The 18,766-nt window shown below is 38.1% G+C and overlaps 1 protein-coding gene across 14 annotated transcripts in view; it reads right to left on the bottom strand.

Annotated features, from left to right (window-relative positions):
* FKBP5 (FKBP prolyl isomerase 5) overlaps positions 1-18,766 on the bottom strand; it is a 117,083-nt gene that overhangs the window by 62,067 nt on the left and 36,250 nt on the right. For 6 of the 14 annotated variants that reach the window (XM_082732395.1, XM_082732389.1, XM_082732390.1 and 3 more), the window contains one exon: positions 14,921-15,077. The exons of the other annotated variants lie outside the window; for them this stretch is intronic. The gene's annotated coding sequence lies outside the window, so the exon portion shown is untranslated. The remainder of the gene's footprint in view (positions 1-14,920; positions 15,078-18,766) is intronic. 14 annotated transcript variants of the gene reach the window in all.

Below are 18,766 nucleotides of genomic sequence, written 5' to 3'. Positions count from 1 at the left end.
GGAAAAGAGCAAATGTCTGGGGAGACTGTAGAGAAAAACTGGAACCCTCATGCATTGCTGGTGGGAATATAAAATGGCACATCCTTTGTGGTTCATCAAAATGTTCCACACAGAATTACCATTATGATCCAGCTATTCCACTCCTGGATATACACCCAAAATGAATGAAAGTAGAGACCTGCACAACAATCTCCATAGCAGCACTATTCACAACAGTCTAAAGATGGAAACAATCCAAGTGTCTATAAACAAAATATGGTGCCTGTGCTTACATGTATGATTAAACCATCCAGCCATAAAAATAAAATGCTGACACATGCTACAATATTGATAAACCTTAAAAACATTATGCTAAGTGAAATAAACCAGACACAAAACGGCAAATATTCTAGGACTCTACTTCTAATGAGGTACCTAGAATAAGCAAACTCATAGACACAGGAAAGTAAAAAAGAGGTTAGTAGGGGCTGGAGGAAGGGGGCATGGACTGTTGCTTAATGGGTGCAGAGTTTCTTTTTGGGAAGGTGAAAACATTCTGGAGAACAAATGTGGTAATAATAGCAGAGCAGGGGGCGCCTGGGTGGCTCAGTGGGTTAGGCCGCTGCCTTCGGCTCAGGTCATGATCTCAGGGTCCTGGGATCGGGTCCTACATCGGGCTCTCTGCTCGGCAGGGAGCCTGCTTCCTCCTCTCTCTCTCTCTGCCTGCCTCTCTGCCTACTTGTGATCTCTGTCAAATAAATAAATAGAATCTTTTAAAAAAAATAATAGCAGAGCAGTGTGAATGTACTTACTGTCACTGCACTGTACATTTAATACTGGTAAAAACTGTAAATTTTATGTTATGTATATTAAGCACAACTGAAAAAAGAAAAAAGAGGGGTCTGGGTGGCTCAGTTGGTTAAGCATCTGCCTTCAGCTCTGGTCATGATCCTGGAGTCCTGGATGACTTCAGACTTCTGGGATGGAGGCCCAATGTGGGGCTCCCTGCTTGGTAGGGAGACTACTTCTCCCTTTCCCTCTGCCCTTCCCCTCTCTTTTAAAAAAGAAGTAAGTCTGAGGCCAGAGCAAGACAGAAATGAACAGAACAGTCAGCCAGACTTAACTTCTCTCTTTAATCCTCTTATTTTCCCCTTAACCGAAGATGCCTTGCTCATTTCCAGTGTACATCCTCAGTGTACATCAAAAGTGCTGAGCCCGGCCTCCAGCAGGGACCACTGCATCAACTCTTCAGGGACCTAGGGCTCAGATGTCCAGTTAAGAAGACAGGAGAGGAAAAAGAATCTTCAAGAGAATTACCGCTTTATAGCTACAAACTACTTCCTCCTTTATTCCATCTCTTAGATACATCCAGTGTATTGCTACACTTGGTTTTCTCAGGTCAAGTAGTTACTGAAGATTTTTTATTTGACAGAGAGAGAGAACACAAACAGGGGGAGTAGGAGAAGGAGAAGCAGTCTTCCCACTGAGCAGGGAGCCTGATGCGGGGCTCGATCTCAGGACCCTGGGATCATGACCCGAGCCAAAAGCAGATGCTTAATGACTGAGCCCCCAAATTTATAATTACTCTGTCACTGACTACTTCGATGAATTGCTGTTCTCAATTATATTAGTATTATATTAGTATTAAAACAAAAAATATCTAGAATATATTAGACCATCCAAATTCCAAAGGCTGAAAGACAGTACTAAATTGTCAACTTTCTCCAAGAGGGCCTTGGAATTACAGAAAAATTGATAAAGCTCTGATTGAGCTGGAAAACAAGAAAAGGTGTGTCACTGAATTAGAAGGCAGAAGGGATCAGACTGAAGAAGAGGACAAAGAAGCACAAACTGGCTTTTAAACAGCAACTGTAAGAACGGCTCTTCCCAAGGGAGTCTTGGGTGAGCATTATCAAAAGCAGAAGAGGACAAGAGAAATTAAGCAGAGAACCACATCTAGGGAAGAAAGCAGAAGCCATGTTTGGGTCAAGAAGCCATGTTTGGACCAATTAGGTCAGGTAGGTTTCCTTCACTCCCTAGTGTACAAGGTGGCTCCCATTCTTTATAAAGGGTATAAGGATTTTCTTTATTCCTGGGGTTCAGACTTATCACAAGATATATTGTGGTATTTGTCTTCTTTCCTTAATTCCCACAGAAGCCTTGATATCCTGGTCTTTAATTGCTTAAGATGAGTCTTTGGGGATCTCAGGGAAGCTCGTACTATTATTTCATTTCCTTCATTGTCTGTCCTATACTTCAAAGTCTTACTAGACAGACTGTACACATCTCAGTTTTATCCTTCAAATCTCTTAAGCATATTTCTAAACATGGGATAAGCATGAGAATCATCTGGGAAGCTTTTTAAAAAGCCACTGATGCCAGCACCCCACTCACAGAGAATCTGCATTTAATTCGTCTGGGGTGGGGCCAGGGCCTCAATGGGGTTTTTTGATTGAGATGTATTTATTTGTTTGAGAGACAGAGCACACATGCATGGGAGGGGCAAAAGGAGAGGGAGAGAATATCAAGCAGATACCATGCTGAGCATGGAGCCTAACTCAGGGCTCTATCTCATGACCCTGAGATCATGACCTGAGCAGAAACCAAGAGCTGGATGATGCTCAAGTGACTGTGGCACCCAGGTGCCCTAAGGGCATTAGCGTTTTTATTTTATTATTATTTTTATTAACATATACTGTATTATTTGCCCCAGGGGTACAGGTCTGTGAATTGTCAGGCTTACACACTTTACAACACTCACCATAGCACGTACCCTCCCCAATGTCCATAAACCAACAACCCACGCCACATCCCCCCTCCCCACAGCAAACCTCAGTTTGTTTTGTGAGATTAAGAGTCTCTTATGGTTTGTCTCCCTCCCGATCTCATCTTGTTTCATTTATTCTTTTCCTACCCCCCAAACCCCTAACCCTGCCTCTCAAATTCCTCATGTCAGGGAGATCATATAATTGCCTTTCTCTGATTGACTTATTTCACTAAGCACAATACCCTCTACTTTCATCCAAATCGTTGCAAATGGCAAGATTTCATTCCTTTTCATGGTTGCATTTTCATGGTTACATTGTATGGAATACTATGCAACACACCACATCTTCTTTATCCATTCATCTGTTCATGGACAGTTCGGTTCCTTCCATAGTTTGTCTATCGTGGACATTGTTACTATAAACATTTGGGTGCATGTGCCCCTTCAGATCACTACATTTGTATCTTCGGGGTAAATACCCAGTAGTGCAATTGCACTTGCAATAGTGCACTACTGCTATCTATCTATATCTATACACACACACACACACACAAACACACTACTGCTATCTATCTATATCTATACACACACACACACACACACACACACACACACAATGGAATACCATGCAATCATGAAAAGGAATGAAATCTTGCCATTTGAGACAACGTGGATGGAACTAGAGGGTATTATGCTTAGTGAAATAAGTCAATCAGAGAAAGACAATTATCATATGATCTCCCTCATAAGAGGAAGTGGAGAGGCAATGTCGGGGGATTGGGGGGTAGGAAAAGAATAAATGAAACAAGATGGGATCGGGAGGGAGACAAACCATAAGAGACTCTTAATCTCACAAAACAAACTGAGGGTTGCTGGGGGAGGGGGGGAGGGAGAGGGTGATGGGGTTATGGACATTGGGGAGGGTACGTGCTATGGTGAATGCTGTGAAGTGTGTAAACCTTGTGCGTCACAGACCTGTACCTCTGGGGCTAATAATACATTACATGTAAATTTTAAAAATTAGAAATTATAAAAAGAAAAGAAAAAAGAAACAACCTCCCAAAATTTTAAAGAAAGAAAAAAAATATATACACACACACACACACATATGTGTGTGTATATATATATATACACATATATACATATATATATACACATACACATATATACATATACACATACACATATATACATATACACATATGTGTGTGTATATATATATACATACATATATACACAAAAATAAGGGTAAACATGATGAAGGGATGGAATATGACTGTCGAGATGAAAATTTTTTTTAAATTCTAAAAAAGGAATTGATAAGTTCAAAAAAAAGAAAACAGGAGGGAATGTGCTCAGGCTGGAGACGAAAACAAAGCCATGGGCTAGATTAGGGTATATTTTTATCTACTGTAAGAAATTGTATCCAAAAATTTTTTAAGAAAAAAACCTATATGTATACAAAAAATAAGGTTAAATACAATGAAGGGATAAAATATAACTGTAACAATGAAGGTTTAAAAAGTTTTTTTTTTTTTTTTTTTTTAGAAAGGTATTGTTAAGATAAACTAGTTAAAAAACGTTAAGAGGAAAGAAAAAAAGTTTAAAAAATAGAATAAGAGGGGTGCGTGGGTGGCTCAGTTGGTTAAGCAACTGCCTTCAGCTCGGGTCATGATCCCAGGGTCCTGGGACCAAGCCCCATGTTAGAATCCTTACTCAGCAGGGAGCCTGCTTCACCCTCTCCCTCTGCCTGCTACTCTGCCTGCTTGTGCTCCCTCGCTCTGTCAAATAAACAAATAAAATTAAAAAAAAAAAAGAAATAGAATAAGAAATAAAATAAAATTTAAAAAATTTAATTTGGAAGACTAAAGGATCATGGGGGAAAAGCCAGGAATTCTATGGGTTGCTTTCCCCTAGCTCTGGAGTTCCGTTATATGGGTTGCTTTCCCCTAGCTCTGGAGTTCCGTTATTCTCCTTGATCAGTGAGCTTGGTCTTGGCAGGATGTTCTTGCTAATCTTCTGGGGGAGGGGCCTGTTGCAGTGATTCTCAAATGTCTTTGCCTGGAGGCGGAATTGCACCACCCTTGCTAGGGGCCAGGCTAGGTAATCTGCTCAGGTTCGCTCTTGGAGCTTTTTTTCCCTGAATGCTTTCCATAGAGCTCTGGAGGACGGTAATGAAGATGGCAGCCTCCCAATCTCTGGCCTGGAGGAGGCGAGAGCTTGGGGCCCTACTCCTCAGTGCACCCTCAGAGTAAAGTAGTCAATTCCTCTCATCTCCCTGGTCTCCAGCCATGCTCCGAGCTCATCCAGCCCGTGACCGAGCACTTATGTCTGACGCCTGGCCCTGTTTTGAGTCTCCAAACCCAGCAGATTCCTGCCTCCAGAGAAGGAAGGTGAGTCTCCCCAGATCTGCCACTTGTGGAGTCCCTGCTCAAAGAGCAGCAGTGGGACTGTGCCGAGGGTAACCCCAAGCTGAGAGCTCACTCCTCGCCTCTGTCTCTATAGTCGGCTTCTCCGCTCGGATACCTGGGAGTTCTGCTACACTCAGACACCCCTGATCTTTCTGTGACCCCGCGGGACCTGAGACCACACTGTCCCTGTGAGGGCTCCACCCCCACTTAGCCTCTGGAGTGATGTCCCTCAGTGGAGCCGACTTCTAAAAGTTCCGATTTTGTGCTCTGTTGCTCCCCTACTTCCCGGGAGCAGGCTCCTCCCCTTGCGGTCTGTGTTCCTGCTGCTTCGGATTCACTTCTCTGCACTTCCTACCTTTCGGAAAGCGATAAATTTTCTATTCCTAGAATTGCTGCTCTTCTTCTATTTCCTGCTGAGTTTGTACGTGTTCAGAATGGTTTAATACCTATCTAGCTGAACTCCTGCGATCTGATGTCATTTCAGTTTGCTACTCCTCCACCATCTTCCCTCTCCCACATCAGTTTTTAAAAAGCATCTCAGATTATTCTAATGTGCACAAAAAGTTAAGAAACATTAAGCTTTTTTCTTAGATTCCATCATTGGTTTTTTGCTCTATATTCTGAGATTTTCTTTAATGGAATGCCTAGATCACATTTGATTATCAGCTATGTCCATTATTTCATTTACTCTGTTCAAAGGATCTTTTAAACAAGGTTTTTGATTTTTATATACTCTTAATATCTGGTTGCACATTTTTCTTACATGTCTTTATTTTGTGGATACGATTACTTCTCAAATATTCAGGGATTCTACTTAGAATAAAATGGGACATCTATGAATAAGCATTTGGCTAAATTTTTTTTTTTTTTTTTTCATTTTGTGCAGGGGAATCGCTGGCAGATCCAGGGATTCCCCTAGGATCTCCCAGAGGCACTGGGCAGAGGTAAAGGCTAAGAGGTTAAGAAACTGAAATAAGAGAAGACAGCATATTATGAGTTACAAGTTAAGTAGAAGAGGAATGCATAAAGACGCAAAAGTGACAGGTGAGCCATGTGATACTTGCACTAGGCTTACCAAAGGAAAAGGTGAAATGCTTTAAGGTAAAAGGGAAAAAGAAAGCAAAGGCTTAAGAAGAAGAAAGGATCAGAAAAACTTAAATACATAGGGGAAAGAGTCAAGCATGGATTTGTTCATCAAACACTTACAGACTGCTTAAGTTATCACTAAGTTTACCATAGGGCTAAATAAAAGCATGCTAAAGTTTTTCCTCAATAAAATGGTTGTGGGAGTATTTAAATAAAATCTGGCAAATTCATACCACAAAAATACAGTCTTTGAAAAGGATTAGAAATCTGGACAGTCAAGAATTATTAAGAGTCTAAATACCAAAAACATCCAAACAGCTGAATTAGGATTTTATAAATGCTCATTCACTGAAAAAGAATACTATTGTAATAAGTGAAGTGTATTGTTATGGTACACAGTGCCCAGTGATAACTTGGTCCACTGGGTTATTAAAAAAGTAAATAAATAAAATTCAGTTGATGATATTACAGGGGGATAATACATGTGACAATGTGCCATATTGTAATTACACGCAGCAACCAACCACGGTCCCCAGCTGTTTGTAGATTTTGGTGTGTGCAATCATTTTACAGAACTAGATTACAAATTATGTATTACATGCCTTTTTTTTATTATTTTTTTTCCTTAGAGTTAAGAAAGCTAAACTCTGGAAATATTAATATAGAACAGGTAAGGTCTTAGCCATTCCAGATAAAATAACTTTCTAATAATGACATGAAAAGATGGGAAGATGTCCAAGATGTACTATTAAGTAAATGGTGAGCTGCAAACAATCTACAATATGATCTTATTTTCAGAAGGAAAATAGCATATATATTACACAAAAAGTTTGGAAAGATACCTACTATCAAAATAGCCAGTAAAATTAACTCTGGAGAATGAAATCTGGGAGAAGGGGGGAGACAGAAATTTCCACTTCTTAAATTTTATTTTAGGCCATTTAAATCATTTAACAATAAGTATATATTACTTTCATGATCTTTTTTTTTCAACTTAGGACAAAAAGATGAAACAATTCCCGGTTCCACTCATCAGGACTTTTATTATTTTTTTCAAAACAAATTGCTAAGGTTAATGTAAGACCATTGAAATATTTTTTTTAATTGAAAAAAAAAGATTTTATTTATTTGGGAGAGTGTGGGAAAGAATGCACGAGTGGGGTGAGAGGGAGAAGCAGACTCCCCACTGAGCAGGGAGCCCGACATTGGTCTCCATCTCAGGGACTCCAGGATCATGAACTAAGCCAAAGGCAGATAGATGCTCAACCAACTGGGCTACGCAGGCATCCCTCATCAGGAATTTTTATTTTTTTTTATTTTTTTTTAAAGATTTTATTTATTTATTTGACAGAGAGAAATTACAAGTACACTGAGAGGCAGGCAGAGAGAGAGAGAGAAGGAAGCAGGCTCCCTGCTGAGCAGAGAGCCCGATGCAGGACTCGATCCCAGGAACCTGAGATCATGACCTGAGCCGAAGGCAGCAGCTTAACCCACTGAGCCACCCAGGCGCCCCAGGAATTTTTATTTTTACTGTTAAATTTAATTCAAACATTTTGGAGCACCTTCAATGTAGAGGAAGAGATCTCTGGTTGAACAAAGAGTATTTGTGAGATATCCAGAGGGCAGTCAGAGAGACAAGTACTGAACGCAGGGGAGTTATCAGACTCTACATGGAAATTAAGATAAAAGTATACAGCAATTTCTACTAAGTAAATAAAACCATGTTCTCAAACTTCTAATGCCTCATTTCTAATTACTAGGACTCTTAGCAATACAGCTGAACAGTTTAAAAACTGCAAGCCGTCCCGGAAGCAGCCAGCAATATTACAATTGACAGATCAAAAAGCTCTCTTGGCACTTCGAAAGCACAGTTCCTCTCATTCCCTTAATACCATACCATTGTTCAAATAAAATTATTTACTGCTCTTTCACCACCTCAGGGAAACATGTGAATCCTTCTCTGGTACCTTCTTGATTTTACGCACTGCCTTGTAGCCATCACTAGCTGTAGCCTACTCCATACCAAATTGTGGCACCTCTTAGCTCAAAGGTACATCTGACAGATATCACTGGTATGTGTTATGGTTATGGAAGAGACTGCCAGTAATTCTCAAGTCTCTTTTTCTTCACTTCTTCCTTGTTAATAAGACCTCTATTTTTTTTTTAACAGGACACAAAGCTTTCTAGAACAAACGTAATCCTACCCTGCATGTAAGTATGGCCATGCAACTAAATTCAGGACACTGCAAGATAAGGTAAATGTATCCATAGAGGAACAGGTAGCCAAAGCATTATACACACACATCTGAGTTCAAAGCTGAAAGATAAGGAGGCATCAACAAACAGCTACTGAGTACCTACTGTGTGCTACTGTTCTAGGCAATGGAAGCACAGCAATAAATAACAGAAAACAATTTCTATCTTCTCAGAACTTACATTCTGCTAAGGGTAAAGACAGGAGTAAGCCTCTATTACTTCATGTTCTGAACATGTTTGCTCATGTTTTTGATAGAAAAATCAAATTCTAGCTCTATCACATTGGTAGATTATCACCGTGGGTTGACTCACAGGGTCAAACAGTTTGCTTCCAAGTTGGCTGATGATTTCTAAGAACAAGCCAACAAGGTAACATGACAAAGATCTATGAACATTACAGACAGGTCCATAAGTAGACAATGTGTCCTATTCAACTTCATACCTCCACCATGTAGTGTAAGTGAATGGAGTAGAAGAGGCACTCAACAAACACTGAAGTGAATTGATTTTCAATAGCAGCAATATAAAAAGGGTAAAATATCAGACACTAGGGTAAGGAATTAGTGTTGAAATATCATTACCAGTTGACTACATTCCTTCTCCAAATCTACTCTGAAAAATCTAGAGAATTACACTGTACCTGAGTGTTCAACTATTAAAAAAAAAGTCAAAATAACATTCTGTTCTAATAAAATGCTGGCAAAATTAGCATATCTCCAAAGTTGACTGTAAATATATGGCCATACATATATATACATACATACACACAGCAGGTTCATCTTGTGAATTATATTAGTTTTCCTTAAACATGGGCAGTCAAGAGCAGAAGACTACCGGCAGCTGTCAATCTGAGGATACATTAAATCACAACTGGAGGAAAAGGTGGTTTAGAGAGCTAAAATGCAGAGGGAAGAAAGGTAGGATAAAAGTTCTGTGTCATACTGTATCCTCTTCTAGTACCGTCTTATTAAAGCACTGTAATATACATTAAGCAGATTTAAGACATAGCTTTAATATATTCTTTCCAAAGGTCATTATGTCCAAGAGAAAAACTATATGAGAAGAGCATTTTTGGTCTGTGAGCAAAACCTTATATAAAAGGAATAAAAACCTTAGCCAAATTAAATCCCAACCATAAAGGTGCCAAAGGAGAACAGCAAAGGAGGACAGAGAAGGGAAAGAGGGCTGCTGTCAGGTCTGATGTCTAGCAGCCTCTGTGGCCACTGGGTTCTGAGAACGAGCAGATATTCCATTACAGGACAGATGCAGTGTCTGGGCAGAAGTCTGACAAAAACAGAATCTGTAATATTGTAAAAGATCTAGGCAAGAATAAGGAAAATTTATTTTATTACTTATTTTTGTAAAGATTTTATTTGTCAGAGAGAGAGAGAGAGAAAAGAGAGCACAAGCAGAGGGAGCAGCAAGTGGAGGGAGAACCACGCTCCCCACTGAGCAAGGAACCTGATGCAGGACTCGATCAACCTGAGCTGAAAGCAGATGTTTAACTGACTGAGCCACCCAGATGTCCCAGGAAATTTGTTTTCTCCCAAACCCCTCCATTTTGAGCTGGTACCTTCCCCCACATGCATGTCAAGTTACTGACCAGTGAAGTCTGTTACTGTGACTTATTCCATCTCTTAAGGATCAGGTTCTTAGGGCCTTCCAAGGTGACAAATTAATCCCACAATTAATCTTGTCAACTAGACAAAGATTCATCTATCTCCCTAAGTAAACACCCTTTTCCAAAAAGTGACTCAGATATTCCACAATTCCAGAACAAATTTCTAAGGGTATATATGATAGAACACTGAACTATGCCTGAATTTAAGCTCCGATCTACTGGCAACTAGCTATGGAATCTTTGGCTGTTGCTCAGTTTCTCCAACTATAAATTTCAGGAGATCAAATTAGAACGATAGCTAAGATTTATTCCAACTATAATGTTTTATGTTTAGAATTACTTTTTAATGAATAAATACACATTTTACTTTATGGAAAAATGAGGTTTGAAATGCGGAAGGGAAAACAAGTCCCAAGCAATGGAAAAAGTTATTTTGGTATTACAGAGTTCACTTTCCATTGCAATGCTCTGGCAAAACACTATTAATTCTGAGCTCTACAACCTTGGATACTATATTCGTACTTTATAGCTGCAGTAACAAATTACAAATTTAACCGCTTATATAAAACATATGTATTATCTTATAGTTCTGGAGTCAGAAATAGAGCCCTCTGGACAAAAAAAATCAAGCTGTTAGCAGGGCTGTATTCCTTCTAGAGACTCTAGAAAAAAAATCTATTTCCTTGCCTTTTTTTTTTCCCCCCCAAATTCTAGAGGCCACCCACATTCCTTGGCTCACGGCTTCTTCCTATTTTCAAAACAGCAATACTGTATGTTTCTGATCTTTCTTCTGTAGTCACATCTCCTTCTGGCCACAGCCAGGAAAGTTTCTCTGCTTTCTTAAATTTCTTAGGAAGCCCTGTGATTATGTTGGGCCCATCTGTATAATCCAGGATAATCTCCCCATCTCAAAATCACATCTGCAAAGTCCTTTCAACTATGTAAGGTAACATATTAACAAATTCCAGAGATTAGGATGTAGACATATCTGAGGGGCCATTATTTACATAAATACATAGTCATCCAAACAAAATCCTAAGAATTTCTCCCAAGCCTAGAATTCTGTTAACTTCCTCCATTTTATCTTTAGGGTTCTTGTAACATTCTTTCCCATCTCCCTATCATCCAGTTGAACAATGTTCTAATCTGACAGCAAAATTAAATCTAGTATTTTATATATATCATTCTGAAAATTCCTTCAGAATTTCAGAAAGCCCAAGTTGGTACATTACAGTTTTTCAGTTTTGTGATAAGTTAAAACATTAAGTGAACTTGATAACACACTACATGTTGTCCCACCTCAAACTTAACCACTGAAAAATTACAGTTGAGTCCCTTATGTGATCCTGAAATTTGAGCAGCAAAATATAAACACTGAAAAACACTCAAGTACATTTTTAAAACAAATGTAGTGACACAGACTCTACAAATGTACAATAAATTGTACATATTTAAAGTAAACAACTTGGGGCACTGGAGTGGCTCAGTAGGTTAAAGCCTCTGCCTATTAAAGCTTCTCTCTCCGCCTCTCTGCCTCTCTGCCTCCTTGTGGTCTCTGTCAAGTGAATAAATAAAAATCTTTTAAAAAAATCATTTATTTTATTTTATTTTTTAAATATTTATTTATTCGACAGAGATCACAAGCAGGCAGAGAGGCAGGCAGAGAGAGGAGGAGGGGAAGCAGGCTCTCTGCTGAGCAGAGAGCCCAATGCGGGGCTCGATCCCAAGCCCCTGGGATCATGACCTGAGCCGAAGGCAGAAGCTTATTAACCCACTGAGCTACCCAGATGCCCCAAAATAAATGATTTTATAGTTCATTCTTCTCCAGCTCATGTCTCCAGACAACCTCTCATCTGCTTTCTGAATAGTTTGTATTTTATAGAATTTCATATAAGTGGAAACATGTCTCTTATTTTTTAATTCTTTGTTTTTTAAAGATTTTATTTATTCATTTGAAAGAGCAAGCAAGCAGGGGAGGGGCAGAGGAAGAGGGAGAAACAGACACCCCAATGAATGCAAAGCCCAACAAGAGACTTGATACCCGGACCTTGAGATCATGATCTGAGCTGAATCAGATGTCTAACAAACTGAGCCAGCCAGGTACCCCAATTTTGAATGAACTTTTAAATATGATGAAAAGTGTGGATTAAGGTATGATTCAGGTTGTTTTGTTTTGTATAGGAGTATCATTGTTCCACTTATTAAAAAGACTATTCTTTTTCCATTTAATTTCCTTGGCACCACACTAAAAAATTAACTGACCATATATTTTTTTTTTAACTTTTTATTTTTTATAAACATATATTTTTATCCCCAGGGGTACAGGTCTGTGAATCACCAGGTTTACACACTTCACAGCACTCACCAAAGCACATACCCTCCCCAATGTCCATAATCCCACCCCCTTCTCCCAAACCCCCTCCCCCCAGCAACCCTCAGTTTGTTTTGTGAGATTAAGAGTCACTTATGGTTTGTCTCCCTCCCAATCCCATCTTGTTTCATTGATTCTTCTCCTACCCACTTAAGCCTCCATGTTGTATCACCACTTCCTCATATCAGGGAGATCATATGATAGTTGTCTTTCTCTGCTTGACTTATTTCGCTAAGCATGATACGCTCTAGTTCCATCCATGTTGTCGCAAATGGCAAGATTTCATTTCTTTTGATGGCTGCATAGTATTCCATTGTGTATATATACCACATCTTCTTGATCCATTCATCTGTGGATGGACATCTAGGTTCTTTCCATAGTTTGGCTATTGTGGACATTGCTGCTATAAACATTCGGGTGCATGTGCCCCTTTGGATCACTACATTTGTATCTTTAGGGTAAATACCCAATAGTGCAATTGCTGGGTCATAGGGCAGTTCTATTTTCAACATTCTGAGGAACCTCCATGCTGTTTTCCAGAGTGGCTGCACCAGCTTGCATTCCCACCAACAGTGTAGGAGGGTTCCCCTTTCTCCACATCCTCGCCAGCATCTGTCATTTCCTGACTTGTTGATTTTAGCCATTCTGACTGGTGTGAGGTGATATCTCATTGTGGTTTTGATTTGTATTTCCCTGATGCCGAGTGATATGGAGCACTTTTTCATGTGTCTGTTGGCCATCTGGATGTCTTCTTTGCAGAAATGTCTGTTCATGTCCTCTGCCCATTTCTTGATTGGATTATTTGTTCTTTGGGTGTTGAGTTTGCTAAGTTCTTTATAGATTCTGGACACTAGTCCTTTATCTGATATGTCGTTTGCAAATATCTTCTCCCATTCTGTCAGTTGTCTTTTGATTTTGTTAACTGTTTCCTTTGCTGTGCAAAAGCTTTTGATCTTGATGAAATCCCAATAGTTCATTTTTGCCCTTGCTTCCCTTGCCTTTTGCGTTGTTCCTAGGAAGATGTTGCTGCGGCAGAGGTCGAAGAGGTTGCTGCCTGTGTTCTCCTCAAGGATTTTGATGGATTCCTTTCGCACATTGAGGTCCTTCATCCATTTTGAGTCTATTTTTGTGTGTGGTGTAAGGAAATGGTCCAATTTCATTTTTCTACATGTGGCTGTCCAATTTTCCCAGCACCATTTATTGAAGAGGCTGTCTTTTTTCCATTGGACATTCTTTCCTGCTTTGTCGAAGATGAGTTGACCATAGATTTGAGGGTCTATTTCTGGGCTCTCTATTCTGTTCCATTGATCTATGTGTCTGTTTTTGTGCCAGTACCATGCTGTCTTGATGATGACAGCTTTGTAATAGAGCTTGAAGTCCGGAATTGTGATGCCACCAACATTGGCTTTCTTTTTCAATATCCCTTTGGCTATTCGAGGTCTTTTCTGGTTCCATATAAATTTTAGCATTATTTGTTCCATTTCTTTGAAAAAGATGGATGGTACTTTGATAGGAATTGCATTAAATGTGTAGATTGCTTTAGGTAGCATAGACATTTTCACAATATTTATTCTTCCAATCCAGGAGCATGGAGCATTTTTCCATTTCTTTGTGTCTTCCTCAATTTCTTTCATGAGCACTTTATAGTTTTCTGAGTATAGATTCTTAACTGACCATATTTTTTTTCTGGACTCTCCGTTCCATGAATCTATTTGTTTATATTTACATCAATATCATTGTTTTGATTATTATAGCTCTAATAATTTTTAGAAGCGTTTAGATAGCGTTAAATCCTCTCTGTTCATCAAGATTGTCTTGGTTATTCTAGACATTTATTTATTTATTTATTTATTTGACAGACAGAGATCTGGTTTTACCAGCTTAAACCTCACTTTCTACAAATTGCCTGCTGGGATTCTGATTGGTATTGTACTGAATCTACATTTTTAGAGAGAAGTGACAATACTGAATCTTCCAATCCTTGAACATAATAGCTCTTCATTTACCTAGGTTTTCTTTAATTTTTTTCTCAGTAATATTTTATAAAAGCTTCCAGTGTAAAGATTTTACACATCCTTTACATAATTTATCCCTAGGTATTGAATGTTTAATATTTAACTATAATAATGTTCTTTTTCATTTTTTTCTCTTTTTTGTTAATGTGGTACATAGTATGCCCCTCCCAACCTTATCTGCAGGAGATATAACTAAGACCCCCAATGGATGCCTGAACCTACAAATAGAAGCAAACGCTAGATTTACTATGGTTTTTTTCTATACATACATATCTGTGATAAAGATTAATTTATAAATTAGGCACAGTAAGAGATTAACAACATAATAAACTAGAACAATTACAACATACTATAATAAAAGTTACAGGAATGTGGTCTCTCTCTCTCAAAATATCTTAATTGAACTGTACTCACCCTTCTTGGGAAGATGTGAGACCATAAAATGCTTACACAATGAGAGGAAAGGTGGTGAAAGTTGTAGGCATTGTGACGTAGTGTTAAGCGACTATTGAACTTCTAAGGATATATCAGGAGAATCATATGCTTCCAGATTGAGGTTGACCACAGGTAACTAAAATCACGGGAAGCAAAACCACATATAATGAGGGATTACTATTTGCATTCCTCAGACAAATCCCATTTGGTCATTGTACTTTATCCATCTTATATGTTGTTGGAGTCAATTTGCTAAAATTTCGTTAAGAATTTTATGACTGTTCTCATAAGGAATATTGGTCTCTAATTTTTTTTCTTGCAATGTACTTGGATGGATGGAATATTTATTACTTATTTTATTTTTTTAAGTAATCTCTACACCCAACTTGGTGCTTGAACTTACAACCCTGAGGTCAAGAGTCCCATGCTCTACCAACTGAGCTAGGCAGGCACCAGTGTCTGGTTTAATACCAAGATAATACCAGTATCATAGAGTGAGTTAAGTATTCCCTCCTCATCAACATTATGGAGAAATTTATGTAAAACTGGCATTATGACTTCTTAAAATGTTCAGTAGAATTTATCAGGGAAGTCACCTGGGTCCACAATTTTATTTGGGGAATATAATGTCTTTAATAGGTAAAGGACTACTCAGGTTATTTCTTCCTGAGTAAGGGCTGGTATTTTGTGTCTTTTAAGGAATCTGCCCATTTCATCCATCTAACATACTGGCATGAAGTAATTAATATCACTGTCTTATTTATCCTTTAAATACCTACAGGATCTGCAGCTTTTACCAACTCTTTGCTCCTGATTTTGGTGACTTGTATTGTCTCTTTTTCCTGATCCATTAGGCTGGAGGTTTATCAATTTTACTGGTCTTCTCAAAAAGCCAGCTTTTCATTTCAATGATTTTCTACTTTTCCTTGGTTTCAGCTTTTATCATTAACTTTTTTCTTCTGCTTACTTTGGGTTTTATTTTCTCTTCTTTTTCTAGTTTAAGGTCGAGGCTCAACATACTGATTTACAACCTTACTTCTCTAACATATATATATGTGTGTATATATATGTTATATATATAACATATAATGTTATATATATAATTAATATATATGGCATATAATGTTAAGAATTTCCGTGAGCACTTGCATTAGCTACTTCCCACAAATTCTGAACAGTTTTCATTTCCACTCAGTACAAAATACTTTGTAAATTCACCTTTGACTTTTTTTCTTTTGACCTATAAATTTCTTTTTTAAAAAATATTTTATTTATTTATTAACAGAGGAAGAGATCACAAGTAGGGAGAGGGGCTGGTGGGGGGGGGCAGGCTCCCCAAGGAGCAGAGATCATGACCTAAGCTGAAGGCAAAGGCTTAACCCACTGAGCCACCCAGGCACCTTGACTCATAAATTTCTTAAAGATGTATTAGTTTATAAATATTTAGGGGTTTTCCAGATAGTTTTCTGTTATCAATTTTAAATTTAATTCCATTTTGGTCAGATGACTTGCTTTTTATGATGTAAGTAATTTTTAAATTATTGACATTATTTTAGGGACCAAAATGGGTCATATTATACTAGTAAAATGTTCTCTGTGCAATTCAACAAAATGTGTATTCTGCTGTATTGGACAGACATCAAATAAATGTCAATTAGGTTAATTGGATAATAGAGTTTAAATCATCTAAATCATTACTGATATTTTGTCTTCTTGTTCTATCTATTGAAAGGGAAGATAGTGAAATTCCCAACTATAATGTGGATCTGTTTCTCCTTTCAGTTCTGTCAGTTTTGATTCATGTATTCTGAAGTGTATTAGCTGTATAAATATTTAGGACTATTAATTCCACTTTTTTTTTAAAAGATTTTATTTATTTATTTATTTGACACAGAGATCACAAGTAGGCAGAGAGGCAGGCAGAGAGAGAGGAGGAAGCAGGCTTCCCGCCGAGCAGAATACCCGATGTGCGGCTCGATCCCAGGACCCTGAGATAATGACCTGAGCTGAAGGCAGAGGCTTTAACCCACTGAGCCACTCAGGCGCCCCATTAATTCCACTTTTTAAACTGGCTACTTTACCAATGAAATGGTCTTCTTTATTCCTGTTAATATTCTTTGCTCTAAAATCTAGTTTGTCTGAAACTGATATAGTTATTCCAACTTTCCTGACTAGCATTAGCATGGAATATCATTTGCAAACCTTTTATGTTTAGCCTATTTGAATCTTAATATGAACAGTAGGTTTCTGTAGGCAGCATACCCAATCTACTATGTACCCAATCTACGAAATTCTGCCTTTTAACTGGGTTGTTTAGGTCATTTACAGTTAGTGCGATTATTAATATAGATCAGTATAAATGTAACATTTTGCTATTTGTTTTCTATTTGTCACATCTGTTTTTGTTCCCCTTTTCCTCTTTTTCTTGGATCTCTGAACTTACAGTTTTTAACAAATCTAAAAAATTTGGCCATTGTTTCTTTAAAATTATTTTCTGTACCCTCTCCTCACAAGACTACAATTACATTTATATTAGACCACCTGAAGTTGTCTCAGCTATCTGATACTCTATTGATTTTTTCCCCAGTCTTTATTTCCTTTTATTTTGGATGACTTGTATTGATTTTGCTTCAAGTTTACTAATCTTTTCTCCTGCACTAATTTGCTGTAAATCCCATGAAGTGTATTTTTCATCTCACACATTGTAGTTTTCATATGTAGATGTTCAATTTTGGTCTTTAAAATATATTACATATCTATATTTGACATTCGCAATCTTTCCTATAATATTCTGAACATAAGGAATATACTCATAATAAATGTTTTAATGTTTTTGTCCACTAATTGTATCATCTATGCATCTGTTTTGACATATTGATTTTCCTCCTCGGGGGCTGTATTTTCCTGCTTCATTCCAAGTCTGATATTTTTTATTGGAAGCCAAATGTGAATTTTACCTTGTGAGTACTAAATATTTTTGTATAAGTGTAAATATTAAGCTTTGTTCTGGGATGCAGTTAAACTACTTGGAGGTCTGTTTTTATGCTTTGTTAGAAGGGACCAGAACGGTCTTTAGTTTAAGGCATTTGCCCCACTGCTAATCTGAGTATTCTATCCAATATCCTAGACTTATATTTTCCTCTCTGGCTGTTGGGAATACAAACTGAGAATCAGAAATTGTTCCCTGTAATCCTTTAGGGTGGTTTTTTTCTTGGCTTTGGGTAGCTTCCGTAAAATACATGCCCTGATTAGCACTCACCTGAAGAGTTTAGAGGGACTTTGCAGACCTATGGAGTTCTCTCTTTGTGCAGCTCTTTCCTAACTATAGCAACCCTGGCCTCCTTGAACTCCAGCTCTCTCTCCTCAACTCAAGGCAACAGCTGAGCTCCCCACTCCTTACACCGCTTCCTGGAAACTCTCTCCACCAAGTAAGCTAGGATAATTGTAGGGCTCATCTGTTTCTGGTTTCTCGGTGATCACTGTCTTGTGCTGCCTGTTGTTCAGTGTTTGAAATTTCATATATTTTTTCTGGGGTTTTTGTTTGTTCTGTGATTACAGCCAAGAGAGTAAATCAAACTCTCAATCCATCTTGGCCAGAAGTACAAGTCCTTAAATACATTTTCAAGCCAGAGAAAGGAGACACAGTAAAAAAACACAAGTATTATGGATGGAGTTTCAAGTGGGAGAAAAGATATTTGATAAAATAAAGCACTGTTTAGAACAAATTTTGAGTCTGAAATTTGAAGTGTATAGGCTTTCCATGATGTTAAAAAAGTCAAAGCCTACAACTGATAATGGCCCTACCTCCAAAAATGGCAGCTACTT

The sequence above is a fragment of the Mustela nivalis genome (genome assembly GCF_964662115.1).
Source record: "Mustela nivalis genome assembly, chromosome: 5".
NCBI lineage: Eukaryota > Metazoa > Chordata > Mammalia > Carnivora > Mustelidae > Mustela > Mustela nivalis.
The sequence above is the reverse complement of the archived record's forward strand: the minus strand, read 5'-3'. Positions and strand labels throughout refer to the sequence as shown.